At 45.9% G+C, this 14200-nt stretch overlaps 1 long non-coding RNA gene across 1 annotated transcript; it reads right to left on the bottom strand.

Moving 5' to 3' along the window:
* Positions 1-499: 499 nt before the first annotated feature.
* LOC142023368 (uncharacterized) lies at positions 500-14106 on the bottom strand. Its single transcript, XR_012648218.1, has 3 exons — positions 13971-14106; positions 9679-9744; positions 500-2877 (listed from the first exon to the last, which is right to left on the bottom strand). It is a non-coding gene; the product is annotated as an uncharacterized LOC142023368 (long non-coding RNA).
* Positions 14107-14200: the final 94 nt, after the last annotated feature.

Here is a 14200-nt window from a genome sequence, read left to right as displayed (position 1 = left end):
TATATATTTTATCATTTTACAGTTCAAATGTTTCTAAGAAAATATTGAGTACTGCATACATTGTATTGTATTGTAATAGAAATCAATATGTTTGAAATGTAGAAAAACATCCAAAATATTTAATAACTTTCACTTGGTATTTTACTGTTTAACTGTGCAATTAATTAATTAAATTTTATCATAATTAACTCAGCCAATTAATCATGTAAGATAACTGCAATTAGTCAACAGCCCTAGTCAAAACAAAATATTGGATTTTAAAGAGGTTTTTTTTTCCCCTCTGTTGAAACAGGCTAACTTTGCCCAAAATATTTCAACGTTGACAAATCTGCTTTTTGCCAAAAAAAAAAAAAAAATTTTGGTTGAAATATTTTGTTCATCTGAAACTACAGTTATGGATGACTTATTTGAAGCTCCTGTTTCATGGCTACAGGGTAGAACCAAGTTAACTCTGAAGTTACCTTAACTCTTCTCTCTTCCTCTTTTGTTCTCTGCCACCATAACTTTTCAGGTCAGATACGCACCAAGCAGGAGCAGTGGAAGGTGCATAGCCACAGTTACCAACGTCACTTAAAACAAAAAAGCAGTCAAGTAGCACTTTAAAGACTAACAAAATAATTTATTAGGTGAGCTTTCATGGGACAGACCCACTTCTTCAGACCATAGCCATACCGGAACAGACTCAATATTTAAGGCACAGAGAACCAAAAACAGTAATCAAGGTGGACAAATCAGAAAAAAAATTAACAAGGTGAGCAAATCAGAGAGTAGAGGGGCAGAAGGTGAGGGGGAGAGCCAAGAATTAGTTTAAACCAAGTATGCAAACGAGCCCCTATAGTGACCCAGAAAATTCCAATCTTGATTCAAACCACATGTTAATGTGTCAAATTTGAATATAAAAGATAGTTCAGCAGCCTCTCTTTGCAGAGTGTTGTGAAAATTCCTCTTCAGTAACATGCAAACTCTGAAGTCATTAACAGAACGGCCCACTCCATTAAAATACCAGCTAACAGGGTTGTGGATCAGGAGTGTTTTTATGTCTGTTTTGTGCCCATTAACTCTTTGTCTAAGAGAGTTTGAAGTCTGTCCAATATACAAAGCATCTGGGCATTGTTGGCACATGATGGCATATATGATGTTAGTTGAGGAACATGAGAATGTGCCCGTGATTCTGTGAATAACCTGGTTAGGTCCAGTGATGGTATCTCCACAAAAGATATGTAGATAAAGCTGGCAGTGGGCTTTGTTGCAAGGAAAAGTCCCAGGACTAGTGTTCCTGGGTATAGACTGTGGCTGTTAGTGAGAATCCTCATAAGGTTGGGAGGTTGTCTGTAGGAGAGAACAGGCTTGTCACCTAGGGCCTTCTGGAGTGTGGCATCCTGATTAAGGATAGGTTGTAGGTCTTTAATAATTCATTGCAGTTGTTGGAGTTGGGACTGTAGGTAATGACCAGTGGTGTTCTGTTCTTGGCTTTTTTGGGCCTATCTTGGAGTAGATGGTCTCTGGGTATTTGTCTGGTCCTGTCGATTTGTTTTTTTTTAATTCTCCTTGCGGGCAATTCAGGTTTATGAATATTTGGTAATATTTGGTAATATTTGTAGTTTTTGGTTTCTGTCAGTAGGATCAGAGCAAATGTGATTGTACCTAAGGGCTTGAGTGTAAACAATGGATCTAGTTATGTTTGCAGGATGAAAGCTAGAAGCATGTAGGTAAGTATAGCGATCAGTGGGTTTCCAGTACAGTGTGGTACCAATCAGGCCATCCTTGATTCGTACTGTAGCGTCCAGGAAATGTATCTCTCATGCGGAGTAATCGAGGCATAAGTTGATGGTTGGGTGCAAATTGTTAAAGTCTCTGTGGAATTCTTCTAGAGTCTCTATACCATGGGTCCAAATCATAAAGATGTCATCAAGGTATCTTAAGTAGAGGAGGGGTAATAGGGGACAAGAGCTGAGGAATCGTTGTTCCAGGTCAGCCATAAATATATTAGCATATTGTGGAGCCATGCGGGTGCCCGCAGCAGTTCCACTAATCCAGAGGTATAAATTGTCCCCAAATTGGAAATAATTGTGGGTGAGAACAAAGTTACAGAGGTCAGACACCAGATTGGCTGTGGTGACATCAGGGATGGTATTCCTGATTGCTTATCTGTCTTTTTGTGGAATATTAATGTACAGAGCCTCTACCTCCATTGTGGCAAGGATGGCGTTGTCAGGAACTTTTCCGATGTTTTGTGATTTCCTCAGGAAGTCGGTGGTATCTCGGCGATAGCTGGGAGTGTTGGTGGCATAGGGTTTGAGGAGGGAGTCCACGTAACTGGATAGTCCAGTGGTAAGGGTGCCAATACTCGAAATAATAGGGCATCCGGGTTTCCAGGTTTGTGGATTTTGGGAAGTAGATAGAATAATCCAGGCTGGGGCTCAGATGGTGTGTCTGACTGAGTGAAGTCCCGAGTAGCAGCAGGGAGTTCCTTAAGTAGTTGTTGTAATTTCCTTTGGAATTCCAAAGTGGGATCAGCAGAGAGAGGTCTGTAAAATGTGGTATTGGAGAGTTGTCTGGCTGCCTCCTGTTCATAGTCAACAGCCTCCCGGATCAACCTGGCTATGTCCCGGAATACCCTCATGAATTCCTGCCACGCCGCCCAGGGCCGGGTGGACTCCTCATGGTCGAACCAGAGTCTATCCTCGGCCACCTCCGTCTACCGCCGGAGAGCCACCAGGAGCTGGGGGTTCACGGGGGCCATTCCCTGGGTCCGGCGGTGTTGTGACCATCCCGCTGGTCTTGGGGGTGTCCCTGGGTGTGGGCAGTGGCTGACCTCTGGTGGGCTCTCGGGAACCACAGAGGGTGCCTGGCTGCCTGGGGCCTTGGATGGTGCAGCTGCAGAGAGGGAGAGAGGGAGGGGAAAACTGTTAGTACTGTGCCCTGGCCCAGGGCCTGTTCCCCTGCTCCCTCTTGGGTGCTGGGTCTCCGTCCCCGTTGGTGGGTGTGATGTCCCTGTTGCATGGTCCCCCCGCCCCGGGGTGAGGGCACAGTGCTGTCCATGGATGTGGGTGCTGATGGGTGCTGAAGGCCATGCCGCCGTCCTGGGACCGTGCTGTGGCTCGGCAGTTATGGGTTGGGGTCTGCTGGGGGTGTGTGAGGCTCCCAGTCGTGTCTGGTGCCTCCGCCCTGTGGCCCAGGGTTGTGTGCCCCCTCAGCTGATTGCTGCCATGGAGGACCCTGCTATTTCGGGGGTACGTACCTGACCATCCATTGCCATGGTCGGGGGAACCCTGGTGGGTGGACACCCGGTTGGTGCTCTGTGAGGGGAGGTCTATGAGGAGCCCCCCCCACCCCCTCGCTGCTGGACCCTTCCTCCGCTGTCCCAGAGGGGGCTCCTCAGGCGGACCCCAGGGTGCAGGGCTGGCCTCCGGGCTGGACTCCAGCTCCAAGGCCTGCTGGGGCTCGTCAGCCGTGGTGTTAAGGGTGACCGGTCGGGGAGGAGGTGTCCCGGGGACCCAGGATGGCCCTAGGCTCCCTGTAATAGGGGCAAGCGGCAGGGGCGGCCCCAGACTGGGTGGCCAAGTCCCAGGCCCAGGCGTAACCCTGCTGCAACTCCTTCACCTTGCTCAAGACGTGATCTGGAGTACGGGCAGGGTGACCCCGGGCGGCCAGGCCCTTGGCCAGTCAGGTGAACACTTCCACGTTCCGCCGCTTGCTTCCCATCACGTGGAACACCTCCTCCTCACGCCAGAGCCCCAGCAGGTCTTGGAGCTCGGCCTCCAACCAGGAGGGGCCCTGCCTCTTTTTGGCCCCCGCATTTGGCTGCCGGGGGTGCCTGGGTCCCATCATGGGGGAACCCTGGGGGTGCTCTGGGGGCTGGCTGGATGCCAGGCATGGTGGGTGGTGGTTCAGGGCCTCTGGAGGGCATGCAGGGCTAGCACGTGCATGTGCTGCTGCCTGCACGCTCTCAGCTTCCTGCCACAGGAAATCTGGGTCCATGGTGCTTTAAGGGCTGCTGTGCGCAGGGACCATAGAGCCCCACAGGGGCTGGACAGAGCATCTCAACCCCTCAGCTGATTGCCGCCATGGAGGACCCCGCTATTTCTAAGTAGTAGGACACGGATCATCTACACACGCCCTACTTCGACGTTGAACATTGAAGTAGGACACTATTCCCATCTTCAGAAAGGAATAGTGATTTCGACGTCTCGACGCCTAACGTAGATTTCAACGTTGAAATAGCACGCAACACATGCTATTTCGACGTTGTGCCGGCTACTTCAAAGTATCCTGCTAGTGTAGACGCACCCTTGAAGTCTTTAAAATCAGACTGATTTTTTTACTAAAAGATCTCAAACAGAAGGTAGCACAAACAGCAGTTACAAGCTTTAGAGGCGTTTGGGGGTTCTATAGTCTGCATTAAGCAAGAGGTCAGGCTTGATTATTACAATGGCCTCTTCCAGCCTAAAAAAATCTATCAACTACTACTGAAGTAAAGGGAGGTGAATTGTGTATTTGTATATTAAGCAGCATTGTGGTTTCTTCTACTGACACACAAGAAACTCAAATTACTTCAGTAAAATTACATAGCTTCAAGCGCACACTAAACTTGGCTGTTTGTCTCTTTTCAGGGCACTGAACTAAAATCCATTTTCAGTTACAAAAATATAGTCTCACTGGATTCAGTAGCATAACTGAGGGCTGCCTCTCTCCTTAGTCAGTGAAATTTAATGGAGTCCACTCTGGAGTGCCTGAGTTAAGGATATACAGATTTTGAGTGATCTTGTCTTTTCTAAATGAAGAATAATAATACATATCTAATGTAGAATGATGTGAGATTTACTAATTATACTAAATATGAACAAAGCTTCATGAAGTCATTGAATATCAAGCATCTTGGGCCATTAAAGTTTGGATTTTCTTGCTGAGGCTATAAAAACTCTGAAAGCTATTAAAATTCTAAATCCACACATTCAGGATTTAAATAGGCCATTATTTTTATAATCACTAAAAACATTGTATTAGACATGTTCAAAGTACAAAATGAAAAATATGCCATAGGATTGCAATGCCCATGTCCTGCAATAAGGACAGATAGAGGAGGAGGTTAAATGAACATGTAGATTCAGCCAACAGAAGATTTGCAAGTGTTCATGAGGTTTCCAACAAGACGTAATTACACACATCACTAATCTGAAGTTATTTATATTTTTGTTTACATACCGTAACTCACCTTTTATTGGCAATTTTTATTACCAATGCACTTCAACAGAGGGCAAAAGTCCGAAGGTGTCATCACAGACTGAAAATTGTATACAATACTGAGATTTAACAAGTCTCAAATACAGTAGGAAACAAGAGTAAAGTGAAAGAAAAATATTGGAGCAGCACAGGTTTGTTTGTTTGGGATAGTAGTTTTAATTTCCCCTAATGCCCCACGTTTCCATGTACAGTGGAACATTGAAAGAGACAAAAGCATCTGCTGGCAGAACGTAAACTCTGTTCAGTCTCTTAGAAATACATTTTGTCTACAACTGCAGATTGGGAGTGCAAAGCTGGAATATACCAGGAGGGACAAATATAAAAAATGGCATTCCCCTAGCCTTCCCTTTACAGATTTTGGTATTTTGAATGAAGTTCCTATATAATGAGATGCACTTGTGGAAACATTTGTGATTGATGAAGTTCTGATATGTTTTTTATTTTCTATCTGATTTTATTTATGACAGGAGTGCTCACTGATCCTGGATGTGGATGGCTTAAACACAATTTTCTGTAAACTGGTGCCATACTTGGCTGGTGGCAGTGCCACATACTCCTTGTGGCCTAGGGTGGCTCAAAGGACATTTTGTCTCACTTTCATTTTGAGTCCCCCACCCAGAACTATCCAGACCATATCTAAAGTCTTAGGTCAAGTTTCCTTCAGCATGCCTGGTACTCCTTGAAGACTGAATGCAGGTGGAGTTTTCATTGGTTGATGAACACATCAATGGATTCATGCTGTATGAGAAATCTTCCCAAATGCATGTATTCTTTTCTGTTCAGTGGGATGACAATTTTTATGGCACTTGTTGCTGGATGCTGCTGCGTAGGCAGTCAGGGATAATTAACCAACTGATATTTCATTAGAGGGTCTCAGAAGCCTCTCTAGGTTTATATCACAGAAAAGTGAGTGCCAGTCCCTCCTTCTACATCTGATGCTGGGTGTCAGGAAACCAAAGTGTTCTGTTGGGACAACAGAGGAGAACAGCCATTTAGGAGTAAGTGTACAATGGCAGTGATTCAGTAGATCCTCAGTTCTGTCATATAGGTGGAATACACTGTTCACGGCACACTCAGGAACACAAGTCCTTTTGGCAGGAAAGGACCTGAGACAGCTCTGATTAGTACTAGAATGAGATGTTCAAGACAGCAGTTGAGTTCAGATATCTATACTGACATGTAACCCAAAAATGAAGTCCAGGATGTGAATGTCTGGGTGGGTTGGACTGGAGATAACCTGTGAAAATCTTAGAGACAAGAGAGGAGATTTAGAGCCGAAAGGATCCTCTACATACTTTGGATAGAATTCTGATCTCATTTATGCTAGTGTAAATACAGATGAAATATTTCAGTTTTCGAGGACCTACACTTAATTTACACCGTCAAAACAAAAAAGGAGTCCAGTAGCACTTTAAAGACTAACAAAATAATTTATTTGGTGATGAGTTTTCGTGGGACAGACCCACTTCTTCAGATCACGGTCTGTCCCACGAAAGCTCATCACCTAATAAATTATTTTGTTAGTCTTTAAAGTGCTACTGGACTGCTTCTTTGTTTTGATAGTATATCGACTAGCATGGCTATCTCTCTGTTAATTTACACTCGTGTAGCTAAGGACTTGATTAAAAGTCCAGTGAAGAATATGGGAGTCAGTTTTAAGAGTAGAATCTTGTCCCACGGATGGCTTTTTGCTTGTCTTCTCACTTAGCAATATTGTCAGCTACTAACAAACAGATTGTGTGAAATCCTGGTCCCAAGAAGTCAACAGCAAAACTTTTTTTTTCAGTTGAGTCAGGATTTTCACTGTGGTATGTAACATGTCCATACTTCCAACTATCAAAGTGTTTACATGGCCTTCATAACCCTATTATCTGAGCCCCTGGCAACCTGACCAATTCTTGCTTGGCTTACGACACTAAAACTGAGCAAGTGTTAATCTAGGCCCTTGTCTAGGCACTTCCATGTTCAAAGTGCTGCTGTGGCAGTGTGGTCATTGATGCAGTGTTGGGAGGAAGCACTTTAGGCAAATCACCTCCGTGATGGAAGTAGGTAATAGCTCTGGGAGCCTGTTTACAATGGCACTTCACAGCACTTTAACTTGCTGCACTCAGGACAGTGTTTTTCCACATGCCTGAGACAGAAAGTTACACTGCAGTAACTTGCCAATGGAAACAAACTCTAGGTTGGTACCCCTTCTCAAAGTACAGAGAACTAGAGATGTTTTCTGAGGGTGTTTGCTGCATTTATGAATTGAGGAAGTGGAACACCACAAATATAGTGAAAATTCCGCAGCCATAATCAAGGTTTTGACAGCAATCACAGTATAGGAAGTATCACTGCATTCTTTTAAGGTGAACGTACAGTTTGGCCAGTAATGGAAAGTTGATATGAATCTGTGCAAAAGGATTAAGGTAGTTTTAGAATCACTGTTAGTATATTACTGGGGAATCCTCATGTGCTGCTCTAGGGCATCTCTTAGGTCACTTTGCAACAGTTTGCTGAGACTCATGTAACGTCAGAGAGACTTGGCCTCTAGTTGTCTGTAACACCCCACAGATGCTGGCAGGCATGAATATAGTGCCTTCACTATTCCAATTTGTATACTTATTCATCAGTCACTTTGCTGCAGAACCTGCAGTGTAGGGCTTCAGTAGTTAGAAAGCCCTTTTGTGCCAGTGTGAATTTCACTCTCATAGAGCTCATATTAGATGGTTAGCACTGCATTTTCAGACAGTCTTCAGTTGGAGGAAGTGAGCTCTGATCTGACAGAGCTTTGACTATGATGGAGAAGAATGAGGGTAGTGGCCAGGGCATGAGACTTGCAGCTGTGTTTCTGGAGGCCAGGCAATGCCTAATTCAGCTACAGCCTGCCTGTGTGCTTTATGCAGATCACAGAATGAGACTAGGCAGAACTTAGTATTATTTTCAAACAGTTGCAGGTATCAGTGTTTATTTACGATTTCACAATTGCAAGAAGTTGTGGGTTAAAGAATTTTTTAATCCTTGTAAATTTTCACAGTTGCAGAAAGTTCTGCAGGATGGTATCTGACAAGTATAGTAGACATTGATATTCAAAAAGTTGAATCTTTATAACCATACAAAGTAAATATCCCTAAACCAAGCTATGTTCTCAAGCAGCATTTTACTTATTTAGCCGATGTGTAAATTTTGGCATCCTCAAGAGACATAGTTTCAGTGATGTGTGGTGCAATTGTCTTAACATTTGCCAAAAAACCCTAATCCTGTCAGTTTATGCTTAATCTATCCCAGCTTCAGTTCACCCAACTATAAAACGGTGAAAATATTTCCTTACCTCACAGCAGTAATGTGAGGTGTTCCATTCGTGTACCAATTGGGCTATGAGTACATAGATAGATCTGCTGTTACTCCTCAGAAAATACTAGTTCTGTGACAGAGCATTTTTCAAACCTTTGCTGTGGGCACACTAATAACACCATTTTTTTTAAAGAGGGAAAGTGCAACCCTCTTTAAAATTGGCACAAACGATTGCTTAAATTTTGAAGCAGAAATCAAGCATTCATAATTTCAGTGCAAAATTATAACAAATTATTTTACAGTGCTAAATATAGCATGACAAATAAATGCTCCAGTGCTCCTTTCCCAGGCTGGACTCACATGAAAGGGTTTACAAAAAACTAAAAAAAAATCTAATCATGTAATCGACTGGCCAAGGCGGGAGAGAACCTTGTCCTATAACTCATTACTCACACAAGGAATAGTCCTACGCTCATCCACTGTTTCTACCTATTTTGATTGCACTACCTCCTGTTACCATTCCTGGCAAAAATTTTCACTGCTTTAATTACGAAAAATAAGGTTTGAAGCAGCCCTCTTCAAACTTTGGTAAAGAATATGTTTAAATATTTCATCCTCGCAGTATTTGAATTGTCATAATCTAATTGTTGGCCCAATGTTTAACAAAATCTTTAAGGAAAATGATTTCCTGTTATCTACTTGACAAAGGGATTGCAGCTGGGTGGTGCTGTTGCTTCGCTCCCCCCTCATTTTGCTGCCCTTGAAATAACTTCCACAGGAGTGACAGCAAGTCTGGTGGGCTTTAGAAACATTTCCAAGAATATCTTCATGAAACTGGCATCCACAGTCTAAAATTAAGAAACCGATACCCATACATTTTCAAAAACCCTTGTAGGATTTAAGTCACTTACCTCCCATTGTCTGTAATGCAATTGTAATTTAAATGTGCAAAACTGAACACACAGGACTCAGTGGCTGAATGAGGCCTCTTTGTCTACTTGTGCAGAATGGGAGACATTAGAGAAAAGTATAGAGGAGAGCAAGAATGAAGGCTTGGAGCCTTTAGCTACACTATCTTTTAGACTGGATCCTAATAAAAATATTGTATCAGGACTAGAAACTTATAAAAGGCTCCTCTTCTGTATTCCATTAACATACCTTGCAGCTTCCCAGCATTGTTTTCATTCAGTGAGAGACGTGTACCTAGCAATAATGATGCAGCACCTGTGAACAGACAGCACAGTAAGTATTTACACTGCATTTGTGAAGTGGCTGGAGATTGCCTATATACTATTCCTGTAATAAACTGCATTCTGTCCTGGTAGAAAACCTAACCAGCAGCCCACATTTGTTTTGTGATGTGGTGTTCCGGGACCAAGGAGATTTGGCTATTACACCATATGCTTAAGATGCTGCAACAACCATCTGTAGTGTGTCCCAGGCCACAGAAATCATGTGAAGGTATCTAGTTCGAGCTGTTCTGCTGTAGTGCTCCTGCCAAAACAGCTGTGTCCCTTCGCCTCATTGCCACTAACTTTGACTCCTTATGAAGCATGGTCCCTTTCCACTTCCCATCTCCACTTTTACTCATCTACATCCCTTTCAGCTTTTGCTTCTTTCTGTACTCCCAGGCTCTGGCTGCACTGTGTCCTAAACGCAAAATAAGATATTCATTTTGTGCTGTGCCGAGATTCTCCTCCTCATGACAGCTGGGCCAAACCAGAGAAGTGCTGAGACCCAGTGCCTGGAGCAGGAGGTAAGCACAGCCAGTCCCATGGGACAGGAGCCACAGGAGCTGCCCATGGGATCCTTTGAAACATTCTGGTGACCCAATGTCGGGTCCCAGCCCATGGGCTGAGAAACCCTGCCCTGGGGCTTTTGGCAGCATATCTGTGTTGGCTTTGGGAGTGACTTTTTCACTCTCCCAGCCAACATAACTGTGCTGGAAAAACTTTGTAGTGTGGAGAAGCCTCAGAGAAGTCAGTGTGAGGTCTAATCTTCACTGTTAAAATGTTGTGGTTTTTTACCTCTGGGTTATTAATGTGCACAAGCGATCTTGAATAAAAGACACAATAAAGACGAAGCATTTAGTTTTATCATGAGGAAAACTTCCCAAAGTCCATTCCTGGAAAACATACAGGTCAAGTAAACAGCCCCGAAGCCCAGGTGTGACTCAGTTCACACAGGCCAGCTACCAGAGTCTAACTGAAGTGTAGACATACCCTTAGTGTACAACTACCTAGGGTACGAATCCACACCAGATCATCTTAACATGCGCTAACTAGCTGTGTGGACTCTGCCCCCACACACTAGGAGCAGGTGTACTGCAGAACTATTAGCGTGCAGTAGCAGGATCAACATGGTAACCCAGCTTGCCGTAGATTCACACCTTTACTTGACACGCACTGTGTCTGTCAAGTCTTTAGCCTGACTACACTTCCAAGCAGCTCTACCCAGAGGGACTGGATTAGCAGATGAGCTGCTGTAATTTGAGCTTTTGCGTCCTTGCAGCATTTACTACAGTGGTTCCCAAACTTTTTGGCATCATGCCCCCCTTTTGATTTCTGAGAAACCCTCATGCCCCCCCCGCCTTTTCTTTACCATCATCCAACCCCCCTTTTAACAAAAAAATTAAATTAATAATTTAAAATAAACACAAAAGCTTAATATAAAATGTTATTTAAAATTAAAACTCAGCACAAATAGTTTTTCTTGGCCCCCTGCTGGGGCCCAGTGCAGCCGCAGCTGGCCAGCTACCTGAGCCCATGCCAGCCACCAGAGCTGGCTGCGACAGCCGCCTGCCTGAGACCTGTGCTGCCAGAGCCACCCGCCTGAGCCCCATGCTGCCGGGACCAGCCACCCACTCTCCTGCCAGCCGCCCAGGCTACCCACCTGTCCACCTGCTGGCTGCCTGAGCTCTGTGCTGCTGGGACCAGCTGCCCGCCCACCAGTCACCTGCCCCAGCCATGGGCCAGCTGCCCTAGCTACCCACCCAAGCCCCATGCTGCCCCGGCTCTCAGCCCCTGCCATTTTATAGTGGCACAGCCACTGTAAAAAGCAGGCAGCTGGCAAAGACCCGCATGGAGCTAGGTGCCTCCTGCAAAGATGAGTGAGTGTGGGTTGGGGGTGGGAGGAGGAGGAGGATGGGATTAAATGGGAGGGTGGGGGTGTCTGGCTCAGGTAAGGGGATGGGGATGGGATAAGAGTGGGGGCTGGTGGTGCCTGGATTTGTGGGATGGGAGGAGCTCAGGTGGGCAGCTCACAGGGCTTGTGGAGCTTGGGTGGCTGGCCAGTCTGTGGGAATTGCGGGTCGTGGGTGGCTGGCCCTGACAGCGCAGGGGTTGGCGGCTGGCCCTGGCAGGTGAGTGGCTGGCTCTGGCAGTGCGGGGCTTGGGCGGCTTGGGCTGACAGGCAGGTGGCTGGCCCCAGCAATATGGGGCTCGGGTGGCTTGGACTGGCAGGAGAGTGGCTGGCCCCAGCAATATGGGGCTTCTCAGACACCTTGACATGGAGGCCAGATAGCTCAAGTTTAAAGCACTACTTAAGACAGAGATGAGTGTGTGGGGACAGGAGTTGGGTTAGAGGCAAAACTTCCATTGTGACTTGAGCTAACCAAGCAGTGTAGACAAGTCCCATAACCTTTCATTGGGGTGGGAACCTTCGTTTTCAGCTGAACAGCTCCTAGCACACGGATTGGCAACTTGTGGCTCCGAGTGCTGTCACCGCTGACTCTATGTGCTGGTCTGCAGGCTGCCGAAGCGTGAACAATGCCTGTAGTTAAAACAGAATTTAGTTTTTTTGTTTACATGGCGGCAGCCTCCAGAGCTGCTGAGCAGTCAGCTGCTGCAGAGGGGAAGCTGGAAGGGCAGGGAGACCGAGAAGAGGAAGCTGACAGGGCAGGGAGCCACGCGTGAGCTCCACGTGGGGGAAGTCAGCCTACAGGAGAGCTAGGGGGAGTGGTGGCTGGACCTGCCCCTGCCAGAGCTGCACAGCCAGGCTGAGAAGGAGGAGGAGGTCATGGGGAGCAGTAGGAGCACATGGAGCTTGTGGGCTAACATAGGTAAATCCTAGGAATGGGGGTAGGTGGGTTTTGGGCTGAGAGGAGTTAAACTTGGGGGTGAGGGGGCAGTTTGGGGCTGAAGCAGTTAAACCTGTGGCTGGGGGGGGAAGTGGTTTGGGGCTGAGAGGGGTTAAACCTGGGGATGGGGCAAGCAGGTCTGGGGGTTTAGGCAGGTAAAGGCTGGAGATGGGGTAACAACTTGTCTAACTGGTACAAATCATTGCGTGGGCTGTTCTTAAAATAGGGGTGACAAAAAGTATGGTTTGATGCTATTTATTAGGGGGTGTCGTATTCACAGGCACCGTGGCTCCTGAAGTACTGATTTTGTAACTGAATTTGACAAAATGGCTCTTCCTGCTGTTTTGGTTGCAGACCCTTGCCCCAGCACAAAAGGACTGGGATTCTGACTTGGACCTGTGTGTGCTACTCCAGTAGAAATAAAGAGTACTCCTACATAATGGGAATCTGACCAATTTCAGCATAGGCCACAGTCTATAAAATCCAGTCTTCAGTATGGTGCCAATGTCTGAACAAACTACATACTTGGCAGTCATGTGTGTTACACACACTTTTGTTTTATGTCTATGCAGATTGCAGTTTGCTACTACAGTTTGACCCTCTCTAATTCAGAACTCTCTCGTCCAGCAACACTAAAAATCTGACATGATTTTAGTTATCTAGACACCACTTATCATGGGTGTGGCCAAATTTCTCATGGTCCCATAAAGTTTGTTTACAGCCACCAGTCCTGTCTCTCAGTGCTCTGTGCTGTTATTTAGCTGTAATTTACCCCTAAATGTCTTCGATGAGCCCAGTAAACAGTGAAAGCATTGGTAATGCACTGGACCAGGCGTGTCCAACCTGCGGCCTCATGCAGCCCTGGACAGCTAGTAATGCGGCCCCACAAGATCGTAAACTTTTAACATTATTATGTGATTTATATACATTAACTATATTACATATTTTATATGAGGCCCAAGACAATTTCTCTTCACTCAACGCGGCCCAGGCAAGCCAAAAGGTTGGACACCCATGCACAAGACAATACTGACTCCCATGGACTGGCAAATTCTCTCATTCGGCACAAGTCAGGCCCTGAGGGTGCTGGATGAGGGAGGTTCAACCTATAGGTAGAAATCGGCAATCTTTGCTCTAAATTTTCAACATGGGGCCTGGGATTGTCAAATACAGGGTTGTTCTAGCCTCCACTTTGAAAACAACCCGAAACCCAGGAAGGGAGTAGCCTGCCAGTTGCTGATGCTATGGGGGTGCTGGTTTACTTCTCTTCTGCCTGAACGTCAGGGTGGTTAAACATTGGAGTAAATTGGCTAGGGAGGTGTGGAATCTCCACCAGTGGAGACATTTAAGAGCACATTAGACAGACACCTACCAGGGATGGTCTGTGGTGCTTGGTCGGGCCATGAGGTCAGGGCCCCTGACACGATGACGTCTGGAGGTCCCTTCCAGTCTAGCAACGAAGGGTCCTGTGGCACCTTATAGACTAACAGAAAAGTTTAGAGTCCTTCCAGTCTAGAGTCCGATGATTCTATGTCCTTGTCCGGGCTCCGACCACAGGAAAGGGCAGGAGTCAGTGTGGGAACGGGCCCACCACCGGGATTT

The sequence above is a fragment of the Carettochelys insculpta genome, chromosome 1 (assembly GCF_033958435.1).
Source record: "Carettochelys insculpta isolate YL-2023 chromosome 1, ASM3395843v1, whole genome shotgun sequence".
In the NCBI taxonomy this organism is placed as follows: domain Eukaryota; kingdom Metazoa; phylum Chordata; order Testudines; family Carettochelyidae; genus Carettochelys; species Carettochelys insculpta.
The sequence above is the reverse complement of the archived record's forward strand: the minus strand, read 5'-3'. Positions and strand labels throughout refer to the sequence as shown.